Source organism: Artibeus jamaicensis, unplaced genomic scaffold (genome assembly GCF_021234435.1).
Source record: "Artibeus jamaicensis isolate MK-2021 breed Jamaican fruit bat unplaced genomic scaffold, CSHL_Jam_final contig_781, whole genome shotgun sequence".
Taxonomy (NCBI): Eukaryota; Metazoa; Chordata; class Mammalia; order Chiroptera; family Phyllostomidae; genus Artibeus; species Artibeus jamaicensis.
This window is the reverse complement of record NW_026521968.1, coordinates 6,961,100-6,984,331: the sequence shown is the minus strand read 5'-3', so window position 1 is coordinate 6,984,331 and position 23,232 is coordinate 6,961,100. Positions and strand designations below refer to the sequence as shown.

Here is a 23,232-nt window from a genome sequence, read left to right as displayed (position 1 = left end):
TACTACCAATTCCAAATTAATGAATATGGACTCATGGAGATTTTCTGTCACTTTGTCTTTTGGGTCAGAGGGAGAGAAGGAGAAGGGTCACTCTGAGATTCTCGTTAGGTTCCTCCACCACCTTCAGCCGGAGTGAGCACAGTGAGGGGCAAAAGCGCCAGTGAGGCCCTGGCCGGGGAGCCCAGTTGGTGGGAGCACTGTCCCAATACACCAAGGGTGCAGGTTCGATCTCCAGTCAGGGCACATACTAAAAGCAAGTGATCAATGTATTAATAAGTGAAATAGCAAATCAACGTTTCTCTCTCTCGTTCTCCCTCCCCCTCTCTCTGTAAAATCAATTTAAAAAAATTTTTAAAAAGCACCAGCAAGGAGTTGTATATGAAATGATGAAGAAAAAGATCAAGCAGACTTCTGAAGAAATCATCCAAGAAATAATAGCTTAAAAGAGAGGAAATCTAAAAGAAGGAACTGGTCTAAGAGTTGAAGATCTGCATTCTGCCCCTGAGTTGGCCACTGTGTCCTTGGGCAGATTGCTCAACCTCTCTGGTTGTCATCGTCATGTCTCATCTTAACTGGATTTCTAAGTTCTCTTGTATCTTCTGAGGTTCTGGGAACACAGACTCTGTCACACCTGGACAGAGTCTGGACAAGTTGCTTAACCTCCTGCAGACATTGTTTTCTATTTGTGGAGTGGGAACACTCAGAGCTACTTCATAAGGTTATTGTGACTGGATGTGTGTAGAGCAATTATCACAGGGCCTGTCCCAAACTAAATTGTCCAATAAATGAGAGCTATTTTTATTGTATGCTGATGGTTATGTAAGAGGAGGACAATGACATCATCCCACACTCTGTGCAAGAACTTTGTCTCCTCAAAAGTGGTTTTCAAAGGTCGTTTTGCATGTGGAAAAGCAGCCCAGGAGCACGGTACAAAGTCACCACTAGCCATGACCTTCCATTTCAGTGCACTCTTCCCCAGGCCCTGGAAGCTGTCCAGATGTGGGTCGGTGAACGGGGAACCGCTTAACACAGATAAGTAGGATGCATGAGTGTCAATCGGCAGGGGAAGCAATAGGAAACCCCACTTTCAAATAGACAATATCCACGAGTGTAACAGGAGGGGAAATGAGCCCTCAGTGACGTGAATCACCAATGTAGAGATGATGTTAAAAATGCTGATGTACTTTGAAGTTGTGATTAATGAGCATGGAGAGGGAGGAGGAGATTGTGAAGGCAGTTGAAGTTTTGCTCTTCGCTGCTGTGTACTCTTGGAAAGATTCCCCTTTTCTGTAAAACCAGGAGGCTGGATTCTATTTTTGTTCCCCAGAGGCTGGTCTTTGTACTACTGGAGAAATGGAAAGTGATGTCACCTGGTACAGAGATGAACATTTGACATTTTGATATTTATTAAATTTATGGAATATTAGGGGAAATGGCTACCAATCATTTTTATGATTTTTCTTATGATTATTTAGAATAGGGCTAAAGTAGGATTTAGTTCATTTTCTGAAAAATGAGTCAATTCAAAGAAAAAAATCAAAGATGACATGCAGAAATGACACCTATTGGGAAGGTTGTGAATTCGAACATCAGACATGGTAGGCAGAGTAATAGCCCCCCAAAGATATCCCTGTCTTTTTTTTTTTAAGATTATATTTATTTATCTTTAGAGGGGACAGGAAGGAGAGAAGGAGAGAAATATCAATGTATGGTTGCCTCTCGTGAATCCCCTGCTGGGAACTGGCCTGCAACCCAGGCATGTGCCCTGACTGGGAATCGAACCGCGATCAAGTGGTTCATAGGCCCCCGCTCAATCCACTCACTGAGCTACACCAGCCAGGGCAGATGTCCCCGTCTTAATCCCCAGGACTTGTGTTTGCTTCCTTATATGGCAAAAAGGACTTTGCAGATGTGATTAAGTTAAGGATTTTGAGATGTGGAAGGTTATTCTGTTGACAAAAACTCTCTCAGATGTGAGGGCAATCTGGCTGGCTAGGCGGGTGTCCCCTTCCTCCCTCACCGATCCATGTGCATCCCTCCCAATGCCGTGCTTGAGGGAAGAGAAAAACTCTCTGGTCTCCTGCCTGAAAGGTACACACCAGGCTGCCAGTGTTCTGGGAGGTCCTGGGGGAAGGAAGCTGGGTCTCCTTATTTAATGTACAGCCTTTGAAGAATTCTCCCTCCCTCTGTCCTGCTTTCCTTCAAAATGTAGCAACTGAGCCTTGCCCTATGGTGTGCCCAGTCTCCCCAGGCCTAGAGCTTCTCTGGTTTAGTTTTGCAGAAAATAAACCCATTTCTTTCAGCTTGCTGGGCTGCGTTATCTGCGCAGGCCCAAGGTCATCAAAAGGGTCTTCATAAGAGGGAGGCAGGAGGACCAAAGTCAGAGCAGGCAGTGTGATAACAGAAGCAGTTCTTGGAGTGATGCAGCCATGAGCGAAGGGAGACTGCAAACTCTAGAAGCTGGAAGTGGTAAGGAACTGATTTTCCCCTAGGAGCTTCCAGAAGGAGCCAGTCCTGCCAACACCTTGATTACCCTTGTCTCATTTTTGACATCTGACCACCAGAATTGTAAGAGAATGAATGTGTTGTTTTATTTATTTTTAAAGTATTTTTTGATCATGCTATTACAGTTTTCTCCCTTTATCCCCCCTCCACCCTGTCCCCGCAACCCTACAATATTCCTGCCTCTTAGTTCATGTCCATGGGTTGTACATACAAGTTCTTTGAGTCCTCTGTTTCCTATACCACTTTTTATCTCTCCCCGTCTATTTTATGCCTGCCAGTTATGCTTCTTCCCTGTACCTTTCCCCCTATTCCTGCCTTCCCCTTCCCCACTGAACTCCCTCTGTATGATGTTCATTTCTCTGATTCTGTTCCTGTTCTAGTTGTTTGCTTAGTTTTTGTTTTCATTGTTTTTCTTTTCATTTAGGTTATTTGTTGATAGTTGTGAGTTTGTTGTCATTTTATTGTTCATATTTTTAATTTTCTTTATCTTAGATAAATCCCTTTAATGTTTTATATAATAAGGGCTTGGTGATGATGAACTCCTTTAACTTGACTTTATCTGGGAAATACTTCATCTACCCTTCCATTCTAAATTAAAGCTTTGCTGGACAGAGCAATCTTGGATGTAGGTCCTTGCCTTTTATGACTTCAAATACTTTTTTCCAGACCCTTCTTGCAAGGGTCTTGCAAGGTTTCTTTTGAGAAATCAGCTGATAGCCTTATGGGAACTGTTTTGTAGGTAACTGTCTCCTTATCTCTTGCTGCTTTTAGGATTTTCTCTGTCTTTAATCTTGGGTAACTTAATGATGGTGTGCCTTGGTGTGTTCCTCTTTGGGTCCGATTTCTTTGGGACTCCCCGAGCTACCTGGACTTCCTGGAAGTCTATTTCTTTCGCCAGATTGGGAAAGTTTTCCTTCATTATTTGTTCAAATAAGTTTTCAATTTCTGGCTGCTGTTCTTCTCCTACTGGCACCCCTATAACTCAGATATTGGGACATTGTTCAGATATTTCTGGTTGTCCCAGAGAGTCCTCAGCCTCTCTTCATTTTTTTGGAATCTTGTTTCTTTGTTCTGATCCAGTTGGATGTTTATTTCTTCTTTTTGTTCCAAATTGTTGCTCTGAGTCCTAGTTTCCTTCCTGTCATTGTTGGTTCCCTGAATATTTTGCTTTATTTCATTTTGGGTATCTTTCATTTGTTTTTTCATTTTTCAACCAAGCTCAATCAGATCCGTGAGCATTTTGATTACCACGGCTTTAAATTCTCCATCAGTTAGGTTGGAGAATGTCCTCATTGCTTAGTTCTGAGATTTTGCTGTGTTTATTCATTTGGGCCTTATTTCTTTGTCTTGGAGCACCTGATAGGTTGTAAGGGGCTGGGGCCTTAGGCATTGGCCCAGGCAGGGCAAACCTCTTTGCTGTGCTACCTGTGGGGGAGGGGCCAGAGAGGGAGCAATACAGTTTGCTAGCTCGGTTCTAGGGCACTTTCCAACGGACTCTTGTGTCAGACTGGAAGTATCTCTCACTGCAGCAACCCCAGCCACAGCCCAGAGTCAGCCCTGAGTTTCAGTTCTCCCCTTCAGTCAGTCCCTCCCAAGAAGCTCTGACAAGCTACGCAGTCAGCCTCGCCCCTCAACCGCCTCGCACCTGTTTTTCTGAGTGGGCCTGCATGGTCCACCTTACCGGTCTGGTTGTTTTGGTTGATTTTTTCTGTAATTCCTTGGTTGTCGGAGTTCCATGCAGTTCGATTTTTCTGGTGCTTTTGGTTACTTATTGATTTTAGATTGGTGGTTATCCTCCTTTTGGTTGTGCGAGGAAGCAAAGGGTTTCTGCCTATGCTTGGCCAGAACTCTCAAGAAATCGGTTGTTTTAGGTCACTAAGTTTGTGGTAATTTCTAATGACAATCACAGGAAATGAATACATTAGATGTTATGCCGCACTTGAAGTTGGTGCATTCTGCATGTTCAACAATTCCTTGGGACATAGGAACGCTGGTCATAAGACTGTCCTTGGTCACCTACCCTGCACCTGTCTAGGAGAGGGCTGACCCTGCCACCATGGGCAAACTGGCCAAGGGGAGGCAGGGCTCTCAGTCCCCTAGGACGGTGCTTAGCAGCTAGAGGACAGGATGGGTCCTGACTGGTGGGAACTGGTTCAACCTGCTCATTTTACAGAAGAAACTGAAGCTCCGAGAAGGAACGGAAGGGTCAAAAGCACCTGTGATGGGGCTGATCTGGCTGAAAAGAACGAACAGCTGAATTCCTAAGGCAGTGGGAGGGAGTGGCAGCTTGTGGCAGCTTGTGGCAGCTTGTGGCAGCTGACCGAGGCAGGACTGGCTTCTCACACCAGGGTGGGGAGCCCTGAGGACGGGTGGGGCCTGCACCTTTGCTGGGGGTGGAGTGTGGATCTTACTATCCTCTGGTCACCTCCTGTCTGTGTCTGCACCTCTTGCTTTCACACTGCTTCCTCTAACATCTTTTATCAGTGTTTTAAGATCGCAACTTCAGAAAACTGTTGAAACAGCACTGTACTTGGAGAAAGGGATTCCCTGCTACCTTCTTATCCTGACTTCAGCCCATAAGTTGTCTCCTTTTCTGCCCGGCCCGCTCTGCAAAGGCATGAATATTTTCTTTCCACAGAAGGGATTTTTCTACTGTGATTAACAGGAAACCTGGATGTTTCGTTTCTGCATTTCAGCATTTGTGAATCAAAATTGTCCTCTGTGTCACGGACACTCCTGAGTAAATAAAACCCAATCTCCTAATTTTAAGCAGAAAATATTTTCCATATAAAGGCCACAAAACTTGTTGCAATTTTCAAAGTAGACCTTAAGACCTGTGTTATGTAATACAAGAATTGATGAAAACTAGAGTGAAATTTCCTCTAAGATCTCCTATTAGGTTGTAATTATAAACGGTCAGGGTATTGTTCCCCTTATTTAGACAACGGTCACCAGACAAATCATCCTGGGAGAAGCAATCCTTACACTCCAGGTCACCTATAGTTGACATTCCAGGTGGTTCTACTAAAGTCCCAGATATCATTATACTGTCAGTTAGTAGGTGTTCAGAATGTGTGAAGTGGAAACTGTACATCTGTAGAAGCAGCATGTATGTACAGGGGTGGGCAAATGTAGGTTATGGTTGTGAGTATGTAAGTTTACTCTTGTATTATTACTTATGGATTATTGTATTATTTTTCCACATGAATACCTGTACACCCACTTTTGCTCCACCCTGTATATGTTTACAAAAGGAAGTGATATCAGATTGGGCTAAGTAGGGAGTGAAAGCAAAAGGAATGAATTCCTATGATCTATGCCACAGAAGTGGGAATGTTCTTGTCAAAGTTCAGTGGTGACCAGAGTGTCCATATCAATCTTGCATCTGCTGAAGTGACTCAGCTGAAAGGCTGAATTTTAAAAAGGTCCTAAAACCAAGGAAAGTAATTTGCAAAGACTGTTGAGGAAATTATCTTGCTCTGTTAAGTTTGGATGCATTCTTATTTTTCTTCACGTAAATTCCTGGGAGAGGCTGGATCATAGGGTTGCACATTTTCAAGTTTTTGTTCACACAGCTAAACTGTCTCTCAGGAAAATTCACATGTAGTGACACCCCCTTGTCACCATTACAGAGGAGTGCTGGTTTCTTTGTGCTTGTGTCTGCACTTTGTAGTCTAAATATTTTTAAATCCCATACACTTGGGCTCTGGCTGACGTGGTTTGGCGCACTGAGTGTTGGCCTGCAAACAGAAAGGTCACTGGTCCAGGTCCCCGGTCAGGGCACATGCCTGGGTTGGGGGCCTGTGGGAGGCTATGGATTGATGTTTCTCTCTCTCTTTCTCCCTCCCTTCCCCTCTCTCTAAGAGTAAATAAACGAAGTCTTTAAAAAAAATAAAATCAAATCTCCTATGTTTGTTTGACGAAATATGGAATCTCTTCTTTGCTGTTGTACTTAGAATGTTTTTGATTAGAGCAACGTGGAATATGATGTGATCATTAGCTACTTGCATTAAAATTTTTTTATATTGATTTTAGAGAGGGAGGAGGGGCGAGAAACTCTGACTTGTTCCATTTATTTATGCATTTGTTGGTTGATTGTTGTACGTGCCCTGGCCCGCGACCTTGGCATATCGGGATGATGCCCTAACCAACTGAGCAACCCAGCCAGGGCAGCCACCTGTATTTTTACAATTGTGTTAGTTGCTTCTGGTTGTTCATTGTTTTATGGGGGAGTTCTCTAGTAGAGTTCTAAACGATGTAAGTGATTTGATGCAAGAAAAAACATGCAGCAGCAGCAGAGCAATGAAAATATCTCAAACTTAAAAGCACCCAGTGTTTTCTATTTATTCAACAAATGTTAAGTGCCTATTACATGCTAGCTGCTGCTCTAAATGTCACCCTAAAAATACGAAGTATTGAAAAGTTCTTGCTAATTTTTTCTTCTCAGTACTTATTGCCCAACATATTGTTTCTTTATTTTGTTTCCCTTCTATTTTCCTTCTTTTCTGTAAGTTTGTTTCATTAAAAACTATCTCTGGGGCCTAGGGCAGTGCAAGGCACTCTGTTATATTTGCTGAATGGTTGAATATGTGATCTTTTGGTTCTGGTAACTTTGACTCATTGGCTTACCTGCTGATGGGAATTTGCCTGAAATTGCCTGATGCAATCAGCTCAGGTTGGTAAGAGACATTCCATTTCTTTTAAGCCCAGTCATTTCAATTAGAGTGGGTTGGGAGTAGGTAAAACTGGTGCCGCCTTGTCTGTGTAAAAGCTATGTGAGAAGATATGGCTTTTGTCCAGGGGTAGTCACACTGTTTATATAGGTGTGATGCCAACAGCCCTTGGGGTTGCCGGGTGTGAACCAAATTAGCGATCAACAGTGTCGTACCATCCTTTCCTGTGGAGGTAGCTGTCATTCTGGGGTGTGGGCAGTGACTGTCAAGGGGCTGGGCTAGGGGAAAGCCGAAGTTTTGGGGAGTGGAGGCTCTGAAGCCAGAAGGGCTGCCAAGAGGCTGCAGACAGTCCCCGAACAGGAGGAAGCCCACAGTTCAGGTAGGCTGCTGGGGAGAGATGGAGGCAGCTCCGAGAGCTTCATGGGAGCAAGGCAGGGTTTTGTGTTCCATCAATAGGGAAAAAAAGGCTAAGCAGAGATTCTTGAAACCTCAGTTTACTCCCCTGGATGAGGGCGAGGTCCCTTTCCTTCCAGGTACCAGCAATTAGGGTAGGACCCTGACGGGAAGGTCAGTTACAGCCTTAACCTAAATTGTCCTCATTTTTCTGTAAAGAGCCACTTTATAGAAAGCTACACCTGGAAACAGGAATGAGTGAAGCACCCTGCTGGCAAGCGGTCCTAGGGCCAGAAGCAGGCTGCATTCTCACGCATAATGGGAATGGGAAGAACAGTAGGGAGACTTGGAGCCAAAAATACCTAGCAGCAAATCCATCACACCCAACTCTTGCCTTTCTGTTGACTTACAGCCACTGGAGTTTGGACTTTAGGGGACAAACTGTGATAGAAGGGCTGAGGTTGGAAGCCTGAGTTGTTTTAGGTAGTTGGTGGGCATTGTTTGTTCAAGAAGCTACTGAGGAGGCAATGAAGACAACAAATGGCACTTTCTCTTCCCTTTGAGGGGTACAGGGACACCCTAGGCTTGGCAGTTCATGGCTGACTGGGCCAAGAGTCAGGGACCAACCAGAAGTGGGCATTTTTGTATCAAACATGAACGGGTAACAATTCCTCAGCCTGGAGGGGAAACTGATCATCCGCTTGAAGGCTGCGGCCTTCACTAAACCACCCAGCAAGTCATTCGTCCAAGCAGGGTTTATTGAACGCCCACTCTGTGCCAGGCACTGTGAGGGAGAGGAAGACAAACCTCTCTATTTAAGGCATCGGTTGCATTTTTATACAGCAGCCCTTTTTACAGGCAAACTTAGGGATATTGTGGGTTCGGTCTCAGACTGCAGTAATAAAGCATGATCTTTTTCTGGTGGAGGGTCTTGCCTTCAATTTGTAAATAATGTGACATCTGTGAAGTGCAATAAAGCAAAGCACAATAAAATGAGGTAGACTGTCCTGACCAATGTGGCACAGTGGGTTGGGCATCATCCCCCAAACCAAAAGGTTGCTAGTTCATTTCCTGGTCAGGGTACAGGCCTGGGTTGTGGACCAGGTCACTGGTCAGAGGTGTGTGAGAGGCGACTGATGTTTTCTTTTGCATATGGGTGTTTCTCTTCTTTTCTCCCTCCCTTCCCTTCTCTCTAAAAATAAATAAAGTCATGTTAAAAAAGATTATTTTATTTTATTTTATTTTTTTAGAGAGGGGAAGGGAGAGAGAAAGAAAGGGAGAGAAACATCAATGTGTGGTTGCCCCTCATAAGCCCCCTACTGGGGATCTGGCCCAAAACCCAGGCATGTGCCCTAGACTGGGAATTGAACCAGTGACCCTTTAATTCTCAGGCTGGCTCTCAGGCTGGCACTCAACCACTGAGCCACACCAGCCAGGGCTAAAAATAAATAAAATCTTAAAAAAATAAAAGATATTTAAAAATATGAGGTATACCTGTATTTAAGGGCCTTAAATTTTTTATGGAGACAAAGAATCCCATAACATGTAAGATCTATTTTTACTCAGGGAGCAGCGCCTGTACACCTTACTACTCTCTTGCCCTGGTTTATTGCTTTACAGCTCTTGTTATGACATGACATGTCCATCTGCTTATTGTCTATCTTCCCCATTAGCATATATGCTCCATGGGGATGGGTCGGGGTGGGATGTGCCTTTACTGTTACTCGGATGAATCCCTCAGGCCTAGAATGGAGCAAGCACTAAACCCATAACTGATGAATGAAAGAATCTCCTCTTTCTGTAAAACCACTTATCACCTGTAGGTCCAAGTGTGTACTTTTTAAATTAAAAAACTATTATTAGTACTATTTTTTATTACAAAAGCAGAAGATGCTCTGGAGAATGTAGCTGCTATAAACTAGGTTTAAGATTTGGGCTAAGGTGCTGAAAGACAAATACCATATGATCTCACATTTAACAGGAAGCTAAACAACAAAACAAACAAGCAAGCAGAAAAAAAAAACCAACCAAAGACACTGAAATAGAGAACAAGGGGACAGTGACCAGAGGGGAGAGGGAAGGGAAGTTAAGGGGAAAAAGGGGGAGGGATTTGGAGGAACAAATAGGAAGGACACAGGGATGAGAACTAAGGGGGGTGGAAATGGGAGGCTGGGATGGGAGAAATAGACAAAAAAACTGTACTTGAAAAATAACTAAATAAAATTAATTAAAAAAAAAAGATTTGGGCTAGAGAAAAGTCATAATTGCCCAGGACCCTAACCCCAGTTCCTTTGTTACCTGGCCTTACCTAAATTCAGCCTTTCACACCAGTGAAAGTTTTCTATTAGGTGATTTTTCTCAGAGTTTGGGCACTTCCCAGAAAGTGCCATCATTCTAGCATTTGGATTATAGCCACTGAGTCATTGGTTCAGTCTTTCATTTTCAATGAACATATTACACAAGTGTTCGCTAAGTCCCTTTTGCTGGGGGGGTGTTAAGACCATCAGCATGTTTCTGTGCTCAATGAGCTTTGGTTCCTTTGGGGAGCTCAGACACCTCCATGACCAAAAAAGGCTGTTTAGTGAGTCTCCTGTGAACCATGCGGAGCCCTACTTGAGCTCAGAAGGAGCACTCACTTGGGGGCTTTAGGTATCAGGGAAGGCTTCTTGATGGAGGTAGCATATGAATGAAAGGCAGAAAGGCAGGCTGGCCAAACTCAGGGAGGAGATGTAGAGCACAGGGTAGTGGGAGTCACACAAAGGCCCAGAGAGGAAGGGGACTGTCTCTTTGGGGAATGCGATAGAGGCTCTGCTCAGGCCCAGATAGGTGAACTGTAAGTGGACTGTGGAATTGGGTTGGAGTTGCTCTGGGAGGTCCTTGAATGCCAGACTTTGTAGTTTGTACTTTATCACAAAGGCAACAGGAAGCCAAAACAAGTTTTAGAACCAGTGAAGCACTGTAGAGTGGGGTTTTAAAAAGATTATTCTGATGGCTCTGTGGACTATTGAGCTGGAAAAAGAAGAAATTTGAGGAAGAGATGTTTAGAAAGGGAGGGACAAATGAACAGGAGATTTTGGACTGGGGAGCCATAGGGGGAACATACTGGGAAATGGATTTTTTTTCTAGAGTTTATGAAGGGAAAGTCTTTCAGGTTTGGTGACCACATGAGTGGAAATGAAAGCTGAGGAAGGAGATAATTAAGGGTGACTTGATGAAGCCTTCATGCCTTAGGGACTAGAGCAGTGATGACACTATGGGCAGAAACGTGAAGACTGTGCGGGAAATTTCAGCTGGGCAAGAATGAGGATCTGTGTGGGGGGTTAGAGATGAAGAGTCTGAGGTTGTGGTGGGGCATCTGGTGGATGTACCCAGCAAGCCATTAGTAGCCAGTTAGCCATTGGGGTCCCTTGCCCTGCCTGATCTATGCCCCTAATGCTTAGCAGAAAATTCTGGCCAAAAAAAAAAAAAAAAGGAGAGATTAGGCTGAATCAAACTTTTGATTTCAATGTGTATGCTCATCTGATTCAATAGTTACATATGCCCCATTTCCTCAGTGTTCATGGCAGGCCTGTGTGCACTGTGTCACCTTTTGAGAGTGTGTGATGTGGCAGTAGTCCAGCATCCTCATGAGGTAGTGTGTAGACCTCTCCTAATACAGCTGGTCAGCCCCCACCTCTCTCAGTGTGGAACCTGGCCTGTTTCCCAAGTGTCAAGAGTGTGCGACCAGGAAGATGTTGGAATGCTTGTGTGTGCTCTCAGGAATCGTGACATTGACCTCCTTGGCTCTATCCAAGAAAGACTTTGTGCTGGGACTCATGCCTCAGCAAACCACTTCCTGATGGAGAGTTATGAAAGCAGAGGGTGGGGCAACCATCAGTCACCTTTTCTACCTTCACAGAGCAGATTTTGTAACTTGTTTCCCTTAGAGGTCGCCTACCATTTTCACTTACATTTTATTTTCCCTGGACGGGCATACCAGAAGCAGGGAGTGGGGCACAGGCTGCTGAGAAAGCTCAACCAACACAGAGGGAGGAGACTCAAGGCTTTGATGTGTCTGAGAGCTCTGCCAAGCAAAGCCCATTCATTACAATAGAGCCAACATATCAGTCCTGACAAACATCAGTTCTGGGTCCAGGCTGGTGGGAAATGAGGCTGTTTCTGCAGGGCCTGGCCTGCCATTAGGTGACTCAGTGTGTTCCCCAGGACTTCAGCCAGAAGGCAGGGACAAGGGTTGCAGCCTTTATTTTTTTCCTCTTGGGATTGGCACTAGATCCACAGAAAAACCTCCTTGACCAATTACCTCTCTTCCTCTGATCTCATCAGTCAAAACTCATCAGCTTTAGTCAGGGAAGCAGAGCTCCTGAGCCTAAAAGAGCTTCCATGGTGTCCTAAGTCACCAGGCTTATACTGAGACCTGCTTGGGGTTTAAAACCCCAGCTCCTCAGTTTTTCAACTTAAAAAATGAAGGAAATAATTTTAGCTTCACAAGCCACTTATGAGATTGAGGGAGATAATGTAGAATGTAAAGCACTTAGCACTATGCTCTAGCCTAGTTGTAGTTATTATTAATAGACCCCCTTCTTGAGCAGCAGTATAGTAGTGATTAGTAGTGTAGTTTCTGGAGTTAGACAGTGCAGACTAGGTGGGTTTGAATTTTGAGTCCTCTTTTTTCTTGTTGAGTGACTTTAGGAAACTTTATTTTGCTGAAACTCAATCTCCTCATTTATAAAATGGGAATAACAGTACCTATCTCACAGGGTCACTGTGAGGATTGAATTATGCAAACCAAACATTTAGCACAATTGCCAGTACATACAAAAGGTACAACAAAAGCAACTACTACCACCACTACCACTATTACCATTATTATTGTGATCTTTTCAACCCTGTATCTTTCAGAGTCTAGCTCAAAGTGCCATTCTTCCTATTAATCACTTTTCTGATCTTCATTGATTTGGATTCCTCTTACAATCCATCTTGTACTGTTTCTGTTTATGGCTGTGCCCTCAAAAAATATAACTGAACCTTTCAGGCTCACCTTGCTCCCACCTTGAGGCCTGTCTTCACATCATTATTGGGTTAAAAAATCCACATCCAATCCCAGAAGCACTGACATCAGAGAACTGCATTGTGCAATATACAGCAAAAGTTCTCAGAATTGTTTTTAAAAAAGCTCTATTTCTTCCAGTTTCCACTCCCTAAGACGTTGCTCATTCCCACCTCTCTCCTTTCTGAGCTACCCAACCCCCACCAACCCTCTTCTTTCTTCAAGTGCCCTAGGGGGAATATGTATAGAATATAAAATGGATTCCATTTCTCGGGGGACCCAGGGGGATGAACACACACATAAGTAAATATACTTCATTTTATATAAAGTATATAAATGGATATATTTATATTCCCTTTGTGTCCTCAAGGAATCCATTCATTCAACAAAGAGTTGAGTGCCCACTTTGTGTCCGCACCGAAGTATCTGTTAGGAGAAGAAAAGCGAATAGAGGTTCTAGCTGTCATGGAACTTACATTCTACTGCGAAACACTGAAGAAACAGAAAATTTCAGCTATAGCAAATGCCCTAAAAACAACACTGGTCTTTGTGATGAAGGGTAGAGCATACCCCCGATATTCTATTGGGTGATCAGGGCGGACTCGTAGATGAAATCTGATCCGAGGTTCCTTTAATGAACGCGGACGATATATAGACGTGAGGGATCTTGGTGGTTGAAAAACTGGAGGCCGGCTCCCACCTACCGTCGCGCCCTTCTCGAACAGCTGAGCGCCCCGCGGATCTCCGTGGGCCGAATTTTCGCACGTCGCGGCGCCGAGGGCGCTTGCGCATTGGCCGCCAGCAGCCTGAAGTCGGCCGCGCTGAGCCCGGCCGACCCCGCGTGACGTCATCCTCCCACCGCTCCCGCCCCGACGCCCGCGGGCTCGCGCGCATGCTCCGAGCCCCGCCCCCTTGCGTCACAGAATGGCCTCGGACACCCAGGCAGTCCCTGACGTGTCGGGAGGAGCGGCGCGCGGCGGTACGCGGAGTGGAGCTCAGGGCTGCGCAGGGGAGCGGAGCTGAGCGCCCGGGCTGGCCTGGTGAGCCGGGCGGAGCGGAGACGTCGGTCGGGGAGCGGCGAACATGCGCGTTTGACCTCTCGGAGGTGAGCCTGCGGGTCGGGGCCGCTCCGAGGGTGCCTGGCCGTGCGGGCGGCGCGGAGGCCTCTCCCCGGGGAGCCTGCCAGGCCCTGGGGCTGTCTGAGGTCCCGCTGGGCCGGACGGAGCGGAGTTCTGGGGCAGCTGGCCCGGGGGCAGCTGTTCCAGCCGCTCTAACTGTCCTCTAGCCACCCTGGTCCGAGGTGTGGTGTCCTGGAGGCTCCTGCAAGGGATCGAGCTCGGTGGCCCCCGGAGGCTGTGCCCGCGTCCGGGGGTGGGGTGAGGGTTGGCAGGGACGGAGGCCGGGACGTGGCACCGTGGGCCTGGGCGCGGGTGGCGCAAGGAGTGGCTCAGCTGGAGTGGCAGCGTCGTGCCCAGCCTTCTCCCCGCCCCTTCCCTCGTAAGTGCCTTTAGCTGCAAGGGTTGTTTGGAGCCGGGTTGAATTTGAGCTCTCTTCGCCTCTCCTGTCGGGGGACGAGAGCGAAATCAGCCCACGTTGGGCTCCGATGGCATTCCCGTGACTGTCCGCCCCGAACGGCCAGTCACCCCTCTTGGAGTTCAGGGGAGTGTCATCAAGCGGGTTTGCCTTGCTTTTGCTCGCCTCCTTTTTGCTGGTAAGCGACGAAGTAAACCTGTAAGTTTTGCGAAGGAAGTGAAGGTCCTTTCACTACAGCGCTTTCACATATATTAGAACACTCTTGGCTATGGCTCTTGACCCTTATCACCCTGTGGTTGTGCCTGATGTGTTATCGCTGTTCGACGGATGGGGAAATTGAGCCCGGGTGGGGTGGGAGGTATTAAGTGATTTATACTGTGGATTCTACCAACTTGTGAATGGGTTCGCTTGGCTCAGAATTTACATCTCTAGGCTCAGAGTTATGGTTTTTTTTGGGGGGGGGGCGGGGTGAGATTTTTATACCCTTCTCAGCTGTAAAGCAAAGCAATAAATTTGATTTGCCAAAAGTACTTGTATACCAGAAGCTAGTAGAAGACTTATTTAAATGTTTTTGAGCATACTCAGGATAAGAACTGCTACTCAGTTACAAGAAAAATGCTACTCTGAAACGTGTTCACGGGTTGCTAAATAATTATCTTGTCTGATAAATTGTGTTCTTTTTTTAAAAATTGAATTTATTTGGGCTACATTGGTTAATAAAATTATATAGGTTTCAGAAGTACTCTTCTATAATACATCATCTGTATATTGTAAGAGACCAGCCCAAGTCATGTCTCTTTCCATCACCATTTATCCCCTATTATTCACTTCTACATCCCCCCACCCCTCTTTCCCTATTATTCCCCATCCTCCTCTGGGAATCATCATACTGTTGTCTGTTTCTGGTATTTTGTTCTTAACCCACTTAACAAATAGGGAGGTAATGGCTTTGCTAAATTGTGAACTTGTTGGTGTAGCATTAAATCCTGGGTTGAAGAGAAGGGGAACTGAGTGAGATATTTATTCTGAATTTTCATTAAAATTATTTGAAGTTGGAGATCACAAGGAACAGAGAATACGTTTGGCTAGCTCTGCTAAATCTAATGAAGCTGTTCTTTTTTAGTTCTGTTTTGACTCTTAAGTAATTGGAAGTTAGAGAAGGAACACTTAAAATATGTAGAAACCTCAGTAAAAATTTAGGTCTTGCTTTCATGACATCTGCAAAACTTACTTTTATTCTCATTTTAAACCATGCTGAGATAAATTCGGTTAGTTAAAGCTTAAAATTACTTCTGACATAAGTTTCTAAGCACTTCATGGGGTAGAAAAAAGTTTGGTAGGACCAAAAGGGAGACCATATTTATGATCAACTTTGAAAAGTTAAACATTCTGTAAATGTCACTTTTGGGAGAAATAAAAGAATTTTGGTAGAAAGGCAGGTATTACCTATAGCAGCGATTTTCAACCAGTGTGCCACAAAAAATTTTAAAGCACGTAGTGCCTGACTATTTAGTCAGGGGCACTGACATCTTTTCCTGTAGGTCATAAGATAAAAAAAATGACAGCTCACCCAGCATAGCCATCTGGTGTGAATGAATCAAAATTATACCTATTTTGTTAGCTCTGCAAAAAGTATATCTTTTGGTGTGCTGTGGAATTTTAGTAATTAGTTTATATGTGCCATGAGATGAAAAAGGTTGAAAATCACTGGCCTACAGTGAAGTGCAAAAGAACTTCTAGTCTCATTAGCACATTCTACAACTATTAACAAGAAGACAATATCATTACCATTGTACAAAGAGGAGTTTGGTTTTTTTGGGGTAAATATAGCATTTTGGATAAGTTGTTTTATACTCTAATGAGTTGATTTGTCAGTTGCTAGATACCTGAAGGATATATACAGTATGATAATGCCCCATGTAAAAGTTGTTATACTTTAGAGATACATAACTCCATGCGTATGAGACATGATATTGAGGGAAGATTTGGGTAGTAAAGAACATAATTACCTGCTTTTATTTCAGCTTCAGAAGATTATGGATGTATTATTAAAACCTCTTTTAGGAGTTTGGCTAACTTTCTATAGGCTTAATATCTCTAGTTACATAGTTTCAAATAACACAGTGAACGACATATCCTCCCACTGTAACCTGAAGCCAACTGAACAGACTTTGCAGCCCCTGAATATCCACAGCAGTAGCAAACTTGTCATTTGTAAAAAACTCAATTTTTGGAAAAGGTGAGTCTGGTGAATAAAATTGGAGTGATAAAGCTGGGAAATACCAGTTAAGGAAGCAATAAAAATGAGAATGAGGTGGGACCACAGAGAACTTTTTTCTTAGGTTTTTTGTTTTTTTTTTTTAATTCTCAGTGGAGGACATGCTTATTGATTTTAGGGAGAGGGTAAGGGAGCGAGAGAGAAAGATAAACATTGATGTGATCGGTTGCCTTTAGTACTCACCCAGATTAGGACCGAACCTACCTACTGGCATGTGTCCTGACCAGAATCAAATCCTCGACCTTTCAGTTTACAGGATGATGCTCTAATCAACTGAGCCACAGCAGCCAGGGCTCCTTAGTTTTTAATCTGGCTCTTAAAAGAGTGTTCTCAAAAAAGGTTTTGGAAGTGTTTTCAGTAATGATGGTATTACTGGTATATGCATATAACTTATGGAAGTGATTTATTTTAAGGGATCATTTTTGTATGTTTTAAGTTCTGAAACATATTTTTCTCCCAGTCAGGTGTATCCTTTAAACAGAAAGCCTGATTAAATTCAATATTAACTGAAGCTGCTGATAGTACTTTGGTAGAAAAGCTGCCCAAGTTTCAGTTTTTGAAAATAGGTTTTCCAGATTTACCAAAGAAACTATATAGACCCCAACAGTAGAAAAATTTATCAATGAAGTTTAAGGATAGAGGGAAAACCAAATATGACAGTACACATGAATTATTTATAAAATAAGCACTTTAATCCTAGTGGCGAGGCCTCATGAATGGTAACACACATGAAACAAGGCTAATAGCACGTAGAACAAACCTAGACATTTTCCCCAATGACTGACTAAGCTATAAAAATAGCTCAGGATACTGTTAACATGTAGCTTTTCTTCTAGTTATCAGTTTATGTGTATACAATTAGGGTAAATTGTTTCTACTCATTTACCATCATTTCTTCCTTTTTAACTTTTTCCTAATTTTCTCTAGCAACTTTTTCCCTTTGGTTTGACCAGTTGAACTGGAAAGGTTTGGAACCTAAAGTGAGTATCAACCCTTATTGGAATAGCACTTGGGAAAATCCTGGAAAAGGCAAAGTGTAACTGAAGTGTTCTGATAAAATTAGGCAGCCATTCTCATTGTGATAATGTCCCCCATGTTAGTAACTAGGTTAATGGCTTCTCCTATGGCTAGGTCACATGACCCAGCATGATAATGGGTGCTCCCTGGTAAGGTACTGCAAAACTGTGCAAACACCCACCATTTAAGCTTTCAATAAATACAACGCATCATTTAAAACCATGTCAGTGGCATCAATTAAAAATACTGCATTTTTATTGGCCTCTTGTGCCTCTTGAACTGGCTTGGCTACACTGTTTAAGACACAGAAGATACAATAGTTAATTAGTCGCCACTACAAGTTCCTTAGAATTCAGTACTTCCTGATCTTCAAGCCTCAGCACTTTTTTTTCCAGGAATAAAGGGATTATTTATTAGCATCACTGCTGCTATGGCATCAACATCCCCAGACACTGGAGTGATGTAACTGGCTTTTTCCAGACTCCTGCAAAATTCACATCTCTGACCAAGTTGAGTTCAGTAGTGATGGGATCTTGAATTTTTATTTATTCCCTTATCAATAATGGCTGCTTCTTCCTTGACCATATATGAGTATGCAGTGATCAGATTTGGAATACCTGCAGTGGAGACCACAATATCTGCAAGAATTATGTATTTCTTCAGATGCTTTTTGGGAGTGTATTGTATCGAGATATTGTGACAGTGACATCACCTGTAGGATATTCGTGTACTGCATTTGTGTGTAGTAATTTTGCAATGGGCATTCCAATATTTTTTGACCTTCCCACTACAACTGCATTCTTCCCTAGGGTTGGAATGGTAGTTTGCTTAATTATTGCCTTATACCCCATGGAGTGGGTGGTAACATGGAATACTGGGCCAAATACATTAGCCCTACCTTAATTACATGAAAACTATCAATATCCTTGTCTGGAGAAACAGCATTGCAGATCTTTTACCAGTGTGCTCTGGAAGAGGCAGCTGAACAAGGAGGCCATCTAGTTATCACCATTATTGTTTATTGATTAAATCCAACAGTTCTTACTTTGACATTGAAGCTGGTTTCACAGTATTCTCACTGTTGATTTCCACATCTGCAGCAGCCCCAGTTTTGTTGACATAGGAATGAGTGACTTGCAGGATTCTCACCAAACAAAACCATTGTCAGGTGTGGCTATTTGTTGCCTGATGCTGCCTACTCTTTCACATTCAGCTGCACTTCCTGCTTGATCTACTTGGCAAGTTTCCTTCCTAAAATAACAACAGCTTCATTTAGAACTTCTGAGAGGTGGAAGGGATGATGGTGTGGGCTGGAGCAGCCAGGTGGCCAGCAGGGACCAAGGGAAGCAGCTTGGCCTGGTGATGCCGGTGCTTGGAGAGCCTGAAGCACATTTGTTCTGTGGTCAGACTTGAAAGGTTCACTACTGAACTAACCAGTTTTATATAATTTAATAAATTTATGCTGCATTTATTATCTGCCAAGCTCTGTACTAAGTATTTTACAAATATTAACTTAGTCTTCATAACAAGCCTACTTAAATTATTATCCTCATTTTATAGGTGAGGAGATAGGGCACTGAGTGGTTAAGTAACTTACCCAAGGTCAACTAGTGAGTAGAGGAGTCTGATTCAAAGCCAGGCATTTTGGCTTCAGGGTATAGGTTCTTAACCACTGTGCTTTGGTGCTGTTACCACTGGTTAAATGTTCCCTGGTTAAATATTTTTAATTGGTTTATTTTGGAAAAGATGATGGTCATTTTAGTAAAAGGTTTCTGGTATGGATTATAATACTGTTTGAGGGGCCAGGAAGCAAGTTGTAGAAGTAGTCTGTTAATTAGAAAAATGACCAACTTTCAGTCTATGTAAGATTTAGCAAGAAAATAGAGAAGCATGTGTGGAAAAAAAAGCAAAATAATTTTGCTACAGTTTGACTGAACTAAGTAGTTAATAGTTAAGTAGGATATAAGAAATAGAACTAGGTTCTCAGGAAGTTTCCCATGAAAGGCTATTTAAAACCTGAGTCACCAGGGGATAATGGTGGAAAAATTGGTAGTTGTATTAAGTATATGGCCTTATTCAAGCATCAAAAATCAGGGACAAATGGATCCTTTACAGCACACCCAGAGGTGTGAACAGTGCGATTTCTCAGGGAATAATACTTAGCTAAACTTTCTTCAGAGTAGTAACTGCTAGTAGGCCCTCTCCTTCTGTAATAATGGGTTAGTAACAACCACAAAAGTCAGCCTCACACAGAAAAGTTTCAAAACGGGCATGAGAATAACATTCATAGATAAAAACAACCCTAACCTTATTTGTAGAAGCATTGGCTTCATGTCCAAATACATTCAAATAAATGTTAAAATCATAGCCATTATGATTATCTTCCATGTAGGACACTGGCCCCAGACCACACAGTCACTGACAGTGATTAGAAGGGGTACTGAAAACTTAAAAGAAAAAGTGCTTTCCCCATGAATTAAATAATGAAATACTGAAGTATCACCACTCAACTCCAGAAAGGCACATATGCGATCTAGATCAGGCCATGAAAATATTTAAGGGCCTGAGATGGCTGTTAAGTGAATATAAACTAAAAAGACTAGATACTCACTTTGAGAAGATGAAGGCTGAGAGTATTATTACCAAAGTCTACAAAATCGGAAACAGCATAAAAAAAGAATGTAAGCTTGTTTTAAAAAATCCTAGATCCTTAGAAGGCAAGAACACACGAAACAAATGGTAAAGTTAAACCAAAAGTGGAAAATTCACTGATGGCTATAAAATTATGGAATTTACCTCAATTCCATACAATAATATAAAATCAGTTAAGTTAAAAAATTTGACTTGAAATCTTTAATTAAAAAATGTTTTGTATAAGTGTTTGATCCTGGGGTGCTCTAGTTGAGAATGAGATGTAATTGTCTCAAAGTAGTTGGTCTAAGTGTAGACCCACAAAATGTTGATTTAAACATTCGCTTGGAGAATGTTTAGACAGGGGATTCATACCTAAAGTTCTGTTTCCCTGAAGGAGGCTTACTCATTGTGCATATACAGTATTAGGTCAATTACATGTTGATTTCTTTGCGTTTGGCTTCACTTATCAGGTCGGGTTCCCATCAGTTTTATCCTGGTGCTACATCTGCAAAGTACTATATTACATTTTAACATTTAGCAAGAAATAACATTTAGAACTGCTCAGACCTTGAGACCCTTGTCTTATTTAACATAAGGGTCAGGGCTTATACTGCATTTTGATTTGATTTCTCTGAAGTTTCTCCTGCTTTTTTTCTTATTGACACATGAGTGATGTGCTTTCACCAGAACCTTAGATTTATCTGGTTCCCAATCATGCTATTTCTTATGTGGGATTCTTCATTTTTCTTGGAGCTGTCCATCTGGCCGAGTTACTCTCTGGGTCTGTTGAACTAGGCTTCATTGTGGGACCTTCCTTTTTTGCAGTGCTAGATTGGAGTCATTATTTCTCATACCCTGTGCTGTCCAGGTCTTGGCTTTCTCCCTTCTGTAGAAACTGTCTCTGGAAGTGTGTGGGAGGTAACCCTTGTGAGTTCTTGTATAAGAAAAAAGTTCTCTAATTTCCTGAATTGTCTGTTTCCTCTCAGTTCAGGAGTTCTTAGGATTTTCTTAATCATGCTACTGGGTTTTCTCACTCGTCTGATGGTTCTTGGTTGTCCATTCCTATTTAAGACCGAAGCTCTGGGCAATGATTATTTTAGGTAGCAAGTGTGCAGTGCTATCTCCAAGGTGCTCTCCAGCAAGTTCCATCAGCTCCGTATCCTTTGATGTGGAGAAGAATACACTGAGCTTTATAAGTGACTGTGAATGTGGCTTGGCATGCATCAGACTAATAATTTTGTCTAGCCGAGAATGATAGGTTTTATAATTCTGACTTAATACATATTGGTACAGTATGAGGTAGAAATAAATTAGCCACAAATCTTTTTGCTTACTTCATCCTGAAATAGGAATTTAGATGTTAGTAAAGTGGTACTTTGAAAGTAAAGAGGGAATAATGAAAGATTATAAATCAGTTGAAACATTTGTTGGATATCTGGTGTGTTCCATGTTTCTGGCGATGCAGAGGTGCTTATAAATAAGACACAGGTTTTGCCCTCAGTGAACTAGCTGGAGATGTAACTGAACAAATGGTGGTCTGGTTGCCTGCCACAACAAAAACCAAACTTGTGAGGCAGGTGCTGGTGCAGAAGGAAGGAGGTTTTATTCAGGTGCTGTGGGACTTGGGAGAATGGTAGACCCTTATCTCAAAGACCATCTCCCCTTCTTCTTTTTTTAAATCCTCACCTGAGGACATTTTTTGTTTGCTTTTAGAGATAGAGGGGGAGAGTCAGAGAGAGACAGAAAGAGAAAAGGAGACAGACAGAGAAGCAGCAGTGTGTCCGGTATGTGTTCTGACTGGGATGGAACCCGCAACCTTTCTATGTATGGGGCGAAGCTCCAACTAACTGAGCCACACCAGCCAAGCCATACTGGCGTGGGTGACCATCTCCCCTTTTTGCTTAAGCTGTCAGTTCTTACAGGGATAGGGAGGGTTTTTCTCCTATCCAATTATCTTGCTAGCATTTGGCATGCTTGGGGCTCTATCCATTCATCTTTCTAGCTTTTGGCATGCTTAGCGTAACCTCCCCCTGCACCATCTTGGCCAGTGGGGCAGACTCCCTGGTGCTCCAACTGGATAGTCTGTGGTGGTAACAGAGAGACTTAATCTTCACTTTTTAAAATATGTTTTTTGTTTAAGATGAACTTTGCTTCTTTTGTCATTTTGATCTTCATAACATTTTGCAAAACCATACTTTATTGAATTGTGCATCAGAAACTGAATATTTGAGCTGCACATTGATACATGGTTGGCAGTGTTTGAATGGCAGGTGGATCTGTCCAAATTTGAGGACCTCAGTGCCTATAGTTTCTTTGGGGCTGGATTCATAGGTTTTAAATGTAATCAATATTTTGGGGGCATTTTGGTGAAAGACCTTCTGTAGAGCATTCAGGTGACTCAGTGGTTGTTGCCTCACCCCTAGATAACTTCTCATATTCTGTAATTGTGTCTTCAACTGGCTGTTAATATGAAATATGTCCCTCTCCTTAAGGATACTTAGGCAATAAATCTCAGGAGTCATTGGTATCATATGGTGATGCCGTTAAGTGCTTTGGATTTTGTTTTGAAATACAAATACATCTTGCTGCTGGATTAGTCTCATTTTCATTCATACCTTACTATAGATTATTACAGTTACAAATACAGTTCCACCCTGACCAGCGTGGCTGAGTGGGTGGGGTGACGTTCCACAAAGTGAAAGGTTGCTGGTCGGATTCCCAGTCAGGGCACATGTCTGGGTTGTGTGCCAGGTCCCTGGTTGGAAGAGTGTGAGAGGCAACTAATTAATATTTATCTCCTTCTCTTTTTCCCTCCTTTCCCTTCTCTTCTAAAATAAAAATAAATAAAATCTTTTTTTTTTAAAAAGATTATTCCTACATCTGGGAAAATAGAGTGGGAATTGGGAATCTTGATAAAGGAATAGTATTAGAAAATTAGTGTTATTTACTAGTCAGAAACATATAGTTTTTTCCTCTACCCCCTCAACCCACCTCCCACCCCAGAGCTGTCAGCCTGCTCTCTCTGAGTCTGTCTTTATTTTGCTTCTTAGTTTGGTTTGTTCAGTAGATTCCACATATGAGTGAAGTCATATGGTATTTGTCTTTCTCTGACTGGCTTATTTCATTTAGCAAAATGTTCTCCAGGTCCATCC

The 23,232-nt window shown here is 42.9% G+C and overlaps 1 protein-coding gene and 1 pseudogene across 3 annotated transcripts in view; one reads left to right on the top strand and one right to left on the bottom strand.

The window, feature by feature from the left end:
- NDEL1 (nudE neurodevelopment protein 1 like 1) overlaps positions 1-23,232 on the top strand; it is a 59,639-nt gene that overhangs the window by 7,085 nt on the left and 29,322 nt on the right. For 2 of the 3 annotated variants that reach the window (XM_037164951.2, XM_037164949.2), the window contains exon 1: positions 13,543-13,723. The exons of the other annotated variant lie outside the window; for it this stretch is intronic. The gene's annotated coding sequence lies outside the window, so the exon portion shown is untranslated. Of the gene's footprint in view, positions 1-13,542; positions 13,724-23,232 lie in introns of those variants that run through there. 3 annotated transcript variants of the gene reach the window in all.
- LOC119063598 (bifunctional methylenetetrahydrofolate dehydrogenase/cyclohydrolase, mitochondrial-like) lies at positions 17,767-19,834 on the bottom strand (annotated as a pseudogene).